The sequence below is a fragment of the Rutilus rutilus genome, assembly GCF_951802725.1.
Source record: "Rutilus rutilus genome assembly, chromosome: 1".
Taxonomy (NCBI): Eukaryota; Metazoa; Chordata; class Actinopteri; order Cypriniformes; family Leuciscidae; genus Rutilus; species Rutilus rutilus.
This window is the reverse complement of record NC_140209.1, coordinates 19,260,208-19,269,276: the sequence shown is the minus strand read 5'-3', so window position 1 is coordinate 19,269,276 and position 9,069 is coordinate 19,260,208. Positions and strand designations below refer to the sequence as shown.

The 9,069-nt window shown below is 34.0% G+C and overlaps 1 protein-coding gene across 1 annotated transcript in view; it reads left to right on the top strand.

Annotated features, from left to right (window-relative positions):
- The window catches only part of LOC311292401 (uncharacterized protein), a 379,414-nt gene that overhangs the window by 101,839 nt on the left and 268,506 nt on the right, over nucleotides 1–9,069 (top strand). The gene's annotated exons all lie outside the window — the stretch shown is intronic.

Genomic DNA, 9,069 nt, shown 5'->3' with positions numbered 1-9,069 from the left:
TACCATTGAATGAGCCAATAATAGAGCGTTTTTTTAATTTATGTTTTTATGAAATTCAAAAAGTCAAACACATACATATAATTGAATGAGTCAATAACAGCAATTTAAATATATATATATATATATATATATATATATATATATATGCTAATCAGCCACTGTGCAAAACACACACACACACACACACACAAACACACATTTCAAAGTCAGATAAAAGTCCTACTGCAAGATTTGTTGATGCCATCATTGTGCATTGTTTATTCTTATATGTTTGTTATTATGTATCATATGTTATTGTGAGGTTATATATATATATATATATATATATATATATATATATATATATATATATATATATATATATATATATATATTATTTTTTTTTTATATATATATTTTTTTTTATGCCTATATACAGCCACTGAGTACTACAGTCATCTAGTATAGTGGCTATTGATATTTCATGTAATTGTTTTTAGATGTGAACAAAGTAATGGCAACTTGTGAGGTTTTGGCTGCTTCAACTTACTGGAATGAAAATTTCATGAATACTTTTTATGTCATGTCAATGTTTGTACAAATCACATTTCATTTCATTCTGAATTTCACAGACACAAGTTGAAATGCTTTTGTTTGTGGATTGCAAAATAAATTTGCAAATTCAATCAAGCTCATGGATGTGTGTGCATGTATTTAAAAGTGCAATATATAACTTTTTTTCAATAGGAAAAGAGGAGGAGATAACAGGATCATCCTAAAGGCCAGTCTGATGATTCTCTGGAAGAGGAATGGCTCATCTTGGTAGAAGAAATGAAGAAGAAAACTACAAATAAGGTGTTCATCAATCAGAAAATGAGCTTGACTTTATCCCTCTGACGAAAGGATATTGTGGAAGTAGTTCCAATGGTATCTGAAGTGCTTGAACGATGGCCTGCCCTGTTTCTTCCAAATGAGGTAAAATAAAGAAGGTTGAAATTAAATTAATTGGCTTTAGATTATCTTTAATACAGGTTATTGTTGTGTTGCTTTAAATGTCTGTTGTAAGCCATGTGAAGCCAGTTAAACAATGTTACAACCAAGACCTGTTTTATTTCTATCACCAGTTATTGTGGACCTCCTCCAGACATTCAGAGCATCAACACACCAGCACACTCCACAACTCCTCGAGCTATACAGAGCAAGAAAGGGCCGGGGGCATTTGGAACAGAAATGGAAGATCATCTCAGCAAGCTTGTTCAGCAGGTAACTTGTTGATGAACATCATGTGTCAAAGATAGGTTTAAAAACAGATTTATCAGAGCCGGTTTCTATTATATAAAGAACATTTTCTGAAGGTATTTTTGAAGGAATTTGACAATGTATGTCAAGTGTACACTGGCTGATTAGACTGATTTTGGTCCTGAACTTAGAATACTGCATACAATACTGATTTCCTATTTAACACATCTAATTTGATTTGGTGGTTCATTAGCAGAGGCTCTATGACTTCAAACATACATGCAAACTCATAAAAAGTAAAAATTAATAAGTGCATTGAAGAAATTTGTTGTTCTTTTGTACCCTTTTTTTTTTTTTTTTGACCACAAATATTGACTTGCAGAAAGCAAACTGTCCTGGAAGATCTCCCATGTTTCTCAGTGAAGATGCCCATGCACTTATTAAAACATGCCTGGTGAGTATGTTTCATTACTTCAACAGATATACAACATCTTACTACATGACCATGAGTGACTAAAAGGAATGTGAATTTTTGTGTTAACAGCAAAGAGATTGTTTTGATGATTCATTGATTTTTGATTCAAAGTATTATTTTTTTTGCAAGTACAACATGATTTAGTCAATGATTGGGTATGCAATTTATTTCAGTTAACATGTTTTAAATTATAGGCCAGATCCTAATCATTTACTTAGATTTATGCCATCTTATAGTTTTTATTAGCCTGGATGACACCAAAACCTTCTAAGTTGTAGGCTACCTGAGAGTGGGTCTGGGGAAGGTTCATTCACAGCCCATTTCCAAAGGGGCATCACCAATGGACGTCGCTCAAATGCCTCTGGGCGCAATTGGATAGACCTAAATCAGAGCGATCGTCATCGTGTAAAGCCCGCTTCAACGTTTGTGATTGGTGCCTCGATTTGGAAAAATTGGAAATGGGCTCTTGGCCAGACTGACTTGCAGAGCAAATCTCAAATTTACCGGAAGTTCGTCAGGGTTTTCCCAGGCTAGGTTTTTATACTTCTATGTGAAATAGCTTATTGAGGGCAGTACTAAATTGAAAAAGAGACCATTGTTATTTGTGCGTATTTGAGTGCATTTACTTGGAGATTCTGCAAGTGGGATGCAAACTTATGAGCACATTGTATAGGATTTACTATACAATGTGCTTGACTTGCAGTCTGCACTTGCATACCTGTTTGGCCTTTTGTTTGCCTTGGACTTTGAGTACCCAAAGCAACTGAAATACATTTTGAGAAGGTGTTCATGAAGATGGCCACTCATTGCTCTGCTAGGATCCAGTCCCTAAAAACTAAGATGTTACTGTGACGTTGCATTTGTGAGCTGTTTGGATCTTAAGCATTTAATGTTTTTGTTTAAACTGTCAACTTGAGGCTGTGATAAAACATTGTGCAACTGTTTCAGCACTTTCAGCACAAACGTTAACTTGCACTTATAAATCTGCTCTTTTTGTAACATGTTCAGTGTTGACCATTTAAAATGTTTAACATTTAAAAGATAGAACTTTTAAAGTATTTAGGACCATTTGAATGTGAGAACACTTTGAATGTTAAAGTACTCTTTAAAAACAATTGTCCATTTCCACACCAATGTGTTGCTGCTAATTTAAAATAAAACCTGGACCAAAATATCAAGCCTGTAGTTTTAGCGTTATTTTTTTAACCTTGTAATAATGTTGAGTGAAAATAACATGAAAAGTTGAAATTTTATAGTTTTTAAACTATAAAAACTCAATCATCTGAACAAAAGATCTTAAGTTGGGAGACATGTGACCTTACTCAGTGAATTGAGTTAAGAGTAAACTCAAAAAAGCTGTGCAGCAAGTTGCCTTACAATTTTAAGTTATGTCAACTTTTCTTTTTTTACAGTGCAGCATCAATGAAGCAAGGCATTATCTCCCTTGTTCCCAGACAAGGACACTCTTTTGATAGATAATTGGCGTCCAATTACGCTCCTATGGGATTAATATCCTGCCATGATTCAAAACTGAAAATAAAGTTCTGAAAGGTTGAAACTAAGTGTTCGAAAACTCAAAATCTTACAAAAAAAAGTTTTGCAAGATCGAAAAATAAGATTTGCAAGTTTGCAAAATGTAAAAAAATAAAAATATCTCTGCAAACATTATGTTATTTTTGAGATTTCCTTCTTCAGAACTGCAACTTTTTTTTTACGATGTTGCGGAAACAATTTTCCAGAGTTTCAAATTTGTCAGTGTTCTCCCACTGTATTAGTTTGTTTTCCAGGTTTGAAACCTTGTAAATGGTGATCTGAAAACTGGTGTGCGAATGTGTGAAAAAAAGTTTTGAAACTCTGAAAACATAGTTTTGCAGGCTTGCAAAGTGGTAAAAAAAAAAAAAATCTCTTTTGTTTTTGAGTTTTCCTCCTTCAGAAGTGCAACCCTCTTTTTTACGGTGTTGTGCAATCATTTTTTCAGAGTTTCGAATTTGTCAGTGTTCTCCCAGTGTATTAGTTTACTTTCCAGATTTGAAACCTTGTAAATGGTGATCTGAAACCTGGTGTGCGAATAGGTGAAAAAAAGTTTTGAAACTCTGAAAACTGAGGTTCGAAAGGGCGAAACTTATTACATTACATTACATTTGCACTCCCATTGCAGACTATTTTTTCAGAGCTGAGTTTACAACACCCACTTTGCGGAGATACGCACACACAGTTGCGAGCTTGCGACTCACGTGATTTGTGGCAGCGTTGTCACGCAGCTCTGCTCTGAAACTCTGAAACTCAGACTGAGCGAAAATGAAGCTTCGCAACTTCGCAACTTAAAAAAAGCCTGGAGGGAGGGCCTTCTGCTCTTGGCCAATGCTTTGCTGTCTGCTGACGTACAGTCCAATCACAAGTCGTATTTACTGGAAAGGTGGAGTAAATACGACCGACAGCTCCGCCAATGACGAAATTCTCACTCTCGAAATTCTCATACTCGCTCTCCTCACACAGCGAGCGACTCACTTTCCCAAGCTGGCGACTCACCTCACACAGCGAGCAACTCACTTTCATCAACTGGCGACTCACTCTCCTCTGATGGCGACTCACTCTTCTCACATAGCGAGCGACTCACTTTCATCAGCTGGCGACTCACTCTCCTCAGATGGCGACTCGACTCACTCTCCTCACACAGCGAGCGACTCACTTTCCTCAGCGAGCGACTCATTCTCCTCACGCAGCGAGCGACTCAGTCATGTACATTGGCCTAATATTATAATAAAATCTCAAGTACTGTATTGGTGCAATAACTAACTTCAGTAAACTGTTCAATTTTGTGTTGTAAAAATAATTTATTCTGAACCAATAATCTTAAATTGATTCGCATTGCATTTTTTTTTTATAAAGGCAATTTCCCCCTAACTGTCATCTTTCAAGTCAAATTCTATACATTTTAAGTCACTATATTGCTTTTACCAATCAAATTGACTAGTATAAACAAAAACGTTTTTTCCCACTGCAGAGAAAACTGCATCAGAGGTGGCATTTATAAAAAGTTTAATATGCAAAACAATATTATGTGTATCTTATGTTTGTTTAATGACTGCTGCTGGCCAATAAAAAAGCCAATAAAATTGGAGTTGTATGAATACAATTGGAGTTAAAAAACAAAAAATAATCATAAAACATAATGGGGCATTCATGTTGAATATTCTTTTGAATGGTGTTATCAAATAATAATCTGTTATAATCTGATAGAGAAAAACAACATGAAAATAGGCCTACAGTTAACTAATGTGATCTTTACAAAAACATAATGGTGTATGTAACTTTGAAATGTGTTTTACCTATTTTGATACCAATGTGAATCAGCAAAAATGTCACATTTTCAGAATATTCTATTTTAAAGATAATTTATAAAATAAACTTTAAAAAAAGCTGTGCATCCTGTTTGTGTATCCTGTGCTCTTTCGTCATTGGCGGAGCTGTCGGTCAATCCCACCTTTCCAGTAAATACGACTTGTGATTGGACTGTACGTCAGCAGACAGCAAAGCATTGGCCAAGAGCAGAAGGCCCTCCCTCCAGGCTTTTTTTAAGTTGCAAGGTTGCGAAGCTTCATTCATTTTCGCTCAGTAGTTTCAGAGCAGAGCTGCGTGACAACGCTGCCACAAATCACGTGAGTCGCAAGCTCGCAACTGTGTGTGCGTATCTCCGCAAAGTGGGTGTTGTAAACTCAGCTCTGAAAAAATAGTCTGCAATAGGAGTGCAAATGTAATGTAATGTAATAAGTTTCGCCCTTTCGAACCTCAGTTTTCAGAGTTTCAAAACTTTTTTTCACCTATTCGCACACCAGTTTTCAGATCACCATTTACAAGGTTTCAAATCTGGAAAACAAACTAATACACTGGGAGAACACTGACAAATTCGAAACTCTGAAAAAATGATTGCACAACACCGTAAAAAAGAGGGTTGCACTTCTGAAGAAGGAAACCTCAAAAACAAAATTATGTTTGCAGAGATTTTTTTTTTTTTTTACCACTCTGAAGCCTGCAAAACTATGTTTTCAGAGTTTCAAAACTTTTTTTCACACATTCGCACACCAGTTTTCAGATCACCATTTACAAGGTTTCAAACCTGGAAAACAAACTAATACAGTGGGAGAACACTGACAAATTTGAAACTCTGAAAAATTGTTTGCGCAAATACGTAAAATTTTTTTTTGCAGTTCTGAAGAAGGAAATCTCAAAAACAACATAATGTTTGCAGAGATATTTTTATTTTTTTACATTTTGCAAACTTGCAAATCTTATTTTTCGATCTTGCAAAACTTTTTTTTGTAAGATTTTGAGTTTTCGAACACTTAGTTTCAACCTTTCAGAACTTTATTTTCAGTTTTGAATCATGGCAGGATATTAATCCCATACGCTCCTGACTATCGATTATAAAATTTTAGCCTTGGTTTTTGCTAATAGATTAAAGGTGAAACTTAATCAGTTGGTTGCAGAGACACAATCAGGTTTTATAAAAGATAGGCACATCAGTAACAAGATAAGATTTATTTTAGATATTTTGGATTATGCAGATTATTTTTTACATTCTAAAGCCGTGATTCTTTTCCTAGGCTTTTATAAAGCTTTTGACACCCTTGAGCATGAATTTCTTTTGCAGACTCTCAAGTTATTTGGTTTTGGTGACTTTTATGTTAATGTTATTGAAATGTTTTATATTAGCAGCTCTGTCGTGAAAAAAAAACTCTGAAAAAAGAGATTTTTCATTACCCGCGGTGTCAGACAGGGCTGTCCAATATCCCCCTTTTTATTTATTTTAGTTACAGAACTATTAGCGTTATGTTATCCATGAACAAAGCTTGGAAGGTATATCCATCTTTGATAGATAAATTAAAATCTCCCAGTTGGCTGATGACACGACACTCTTTTTAAAAGATAAGAGCCAATTAACCAAGGCTATAAATGTAATTGAGCAGTTTTCATGTGCTTCTGGATTGAAACTGAATATGTCCAAGTGTGATATAATGACGCTCTATAAAAATGATGATTCTTCAATCGATGGCATCGTATCTCAGTAAATGAGACTGTATCTGGGTATTTATTAAACAAAAAAATTTAGCAGCTCGACAACAGCTTAATTTTTATGGCCGGGTCAAAAAACCCCAAAAAACATCTTTAATCTTTGGCTCCAAAGAGACCTTTCCCTTTATGGGAGGGTTCTGTTGTCCAAAGCAGAAGGATTATCTCGTTTTGTATATCCTTCTCTTTCTCTTTTTGTCAATGACTCTACTGCTTTTTTCTAGACTTCATATGGAAAAACAAACCTCATAAACTCAAAAAAAACAATCCTCTCAACTTGTCGGAAAAAAGGTGGACTTGAAGTGCACTGTAAAAAAAAAATATTGTTGGTTTAACTTAAAAAAGTAAGTTACCTGGTTGCCTTAAAATGTTGAGTTGATTGAAATTAAAAATTTTAGTTAATGCAATGAAGGAGATTGGTTTAATCAATAGACACTCAAAATATTATGTAATCTGAACTACATTAATTATCTAAATTGATTTGACAAAAGATAAAAAATTGTGATAACAAATAATGAATATATATATATATATATATATATATATATATATATATATACAGTGTGTTAGATTTTAGTGATACAGTAAACACCTTCCGGATAAATTGGATTAAAAGATGCTTAATAAATCCTAATTCTATATGGTTTATATCCCAAATCATATCTTTAAAAAAATTGGTGGCCTTCCCTTTATATTGAAATGTAACTTCTTGTCGAATAGATGAGCAGTTGCACTTTCTAAATTTCATCAGCAGGCCCTTCTTGCTTGGAAGTTATGCTACACCCACAATTTTTCACCACATAAAACCTTTCTATGGAGAAACTCTAATATAATGATTAGGAATAAATCAGATTTTCTCTCTACATGGTTTAACAGGAATATAATTGGAATTTTTGGGATTTTAATAAATCTGGTAATTTTTTATCTTATGAAGAATGTATATCTGTTCATAATTTCACCTTACCATTTAAACATTGGGGGGTGTGGTGCAGTGGATAAGACACATGCCTTTGGTGTGAGAGACCCGGGTTCGAATCCACTGTGAGACACCAATGTGTCCCTGAGCAAGACACTTAACCCCTAGTTGCTCCAGAGGCGTGCGACCTCTGACATATATAGCAATTGTAAGTCGCTTTGGATAAAAGCGTCAGCTAAATGAATAAATGTAAATGTAAACAATATAAAGCATTGCTTAAAGCGATTCCTTGTGGTCTAAGTCAGCTTGTTAAATGTCATCTAAGTTTTAGTAAGAGTGTCACCAAAAGAACCTGATTTGATCTTAGATGGAATAAATATAGTAAGAAATGTAATAATAAGCATATTCGACCAATTCTTCAGAATAAAAAAATATAATGTTGCTAAAGGCACATTTTATTGGGCCTCTTTTATTGAACTTATAGACGTGAAGGAAGTCTGGCTGTTACCTCATAAGTACTGCATTTCCAATAAGACTAAAGAAGTTCATTTTAAGATCTTACATAAAATATACCCGGTGAATGATACTGTGGCAAAATATATGGATGTTGACAGTTCTTGCTCATTTTGTGGGAATGAGGATGTGTGAAAAAAAATCGAAACTTCTAGTTTATATCTTCATATAGGTAAGCACCTTGATTCTTCCAGATCCTTTCGGTTAAAGGATATAATCTGTTACTATAAAGATAAAGCTAATATTTCAATTAATTGCATTGTCAATTTTCTTTTATTTTGTTTGGAAAAAAAATATTCACAAGAAAAAATTCTCTAAATTGCAGCGTACTTTTCCACATTTCTTAATTGAAATTGATGCATTTCTCAAATATCTATAATGATTTTTTTTTGTTGGTAATTACCACTGATGCATAATGTTTCCTCTGTATACGCTTATCATGTTTTTTGTGTGTGTGTGTGAAACTTACATATATTTTATATAATTTCATTCCTGTAGAAGTTCTATTTGTTCTGTCCTTTATGTCTGCTTATTGTCTGATACATAATCAGTGAAAAAATATATATATATATATATTTCTCTGGGCCTGGTAACAATAAACGTTTTCAGTTCTGAAACTTACATGATATTCTTATAGTATGATGACCTCTTATGTGTAAAAGGCTCAAGGAAATTTTGATTTCTCAGTTCATCACCCCTTTAATGGCCAAACGGATCTTTATAAAAGTCCACATTGCTATTGCAGATGACATATAACACGGATAACATTAAATAAATATATAATTTTTTTATCAGGTTAAACTCTGATTAGTCAGTCAAACCTTTATCTAAACCTCTCACATGCAGTCGGTTGTGCACATCTGCCATGTTTTGTAGT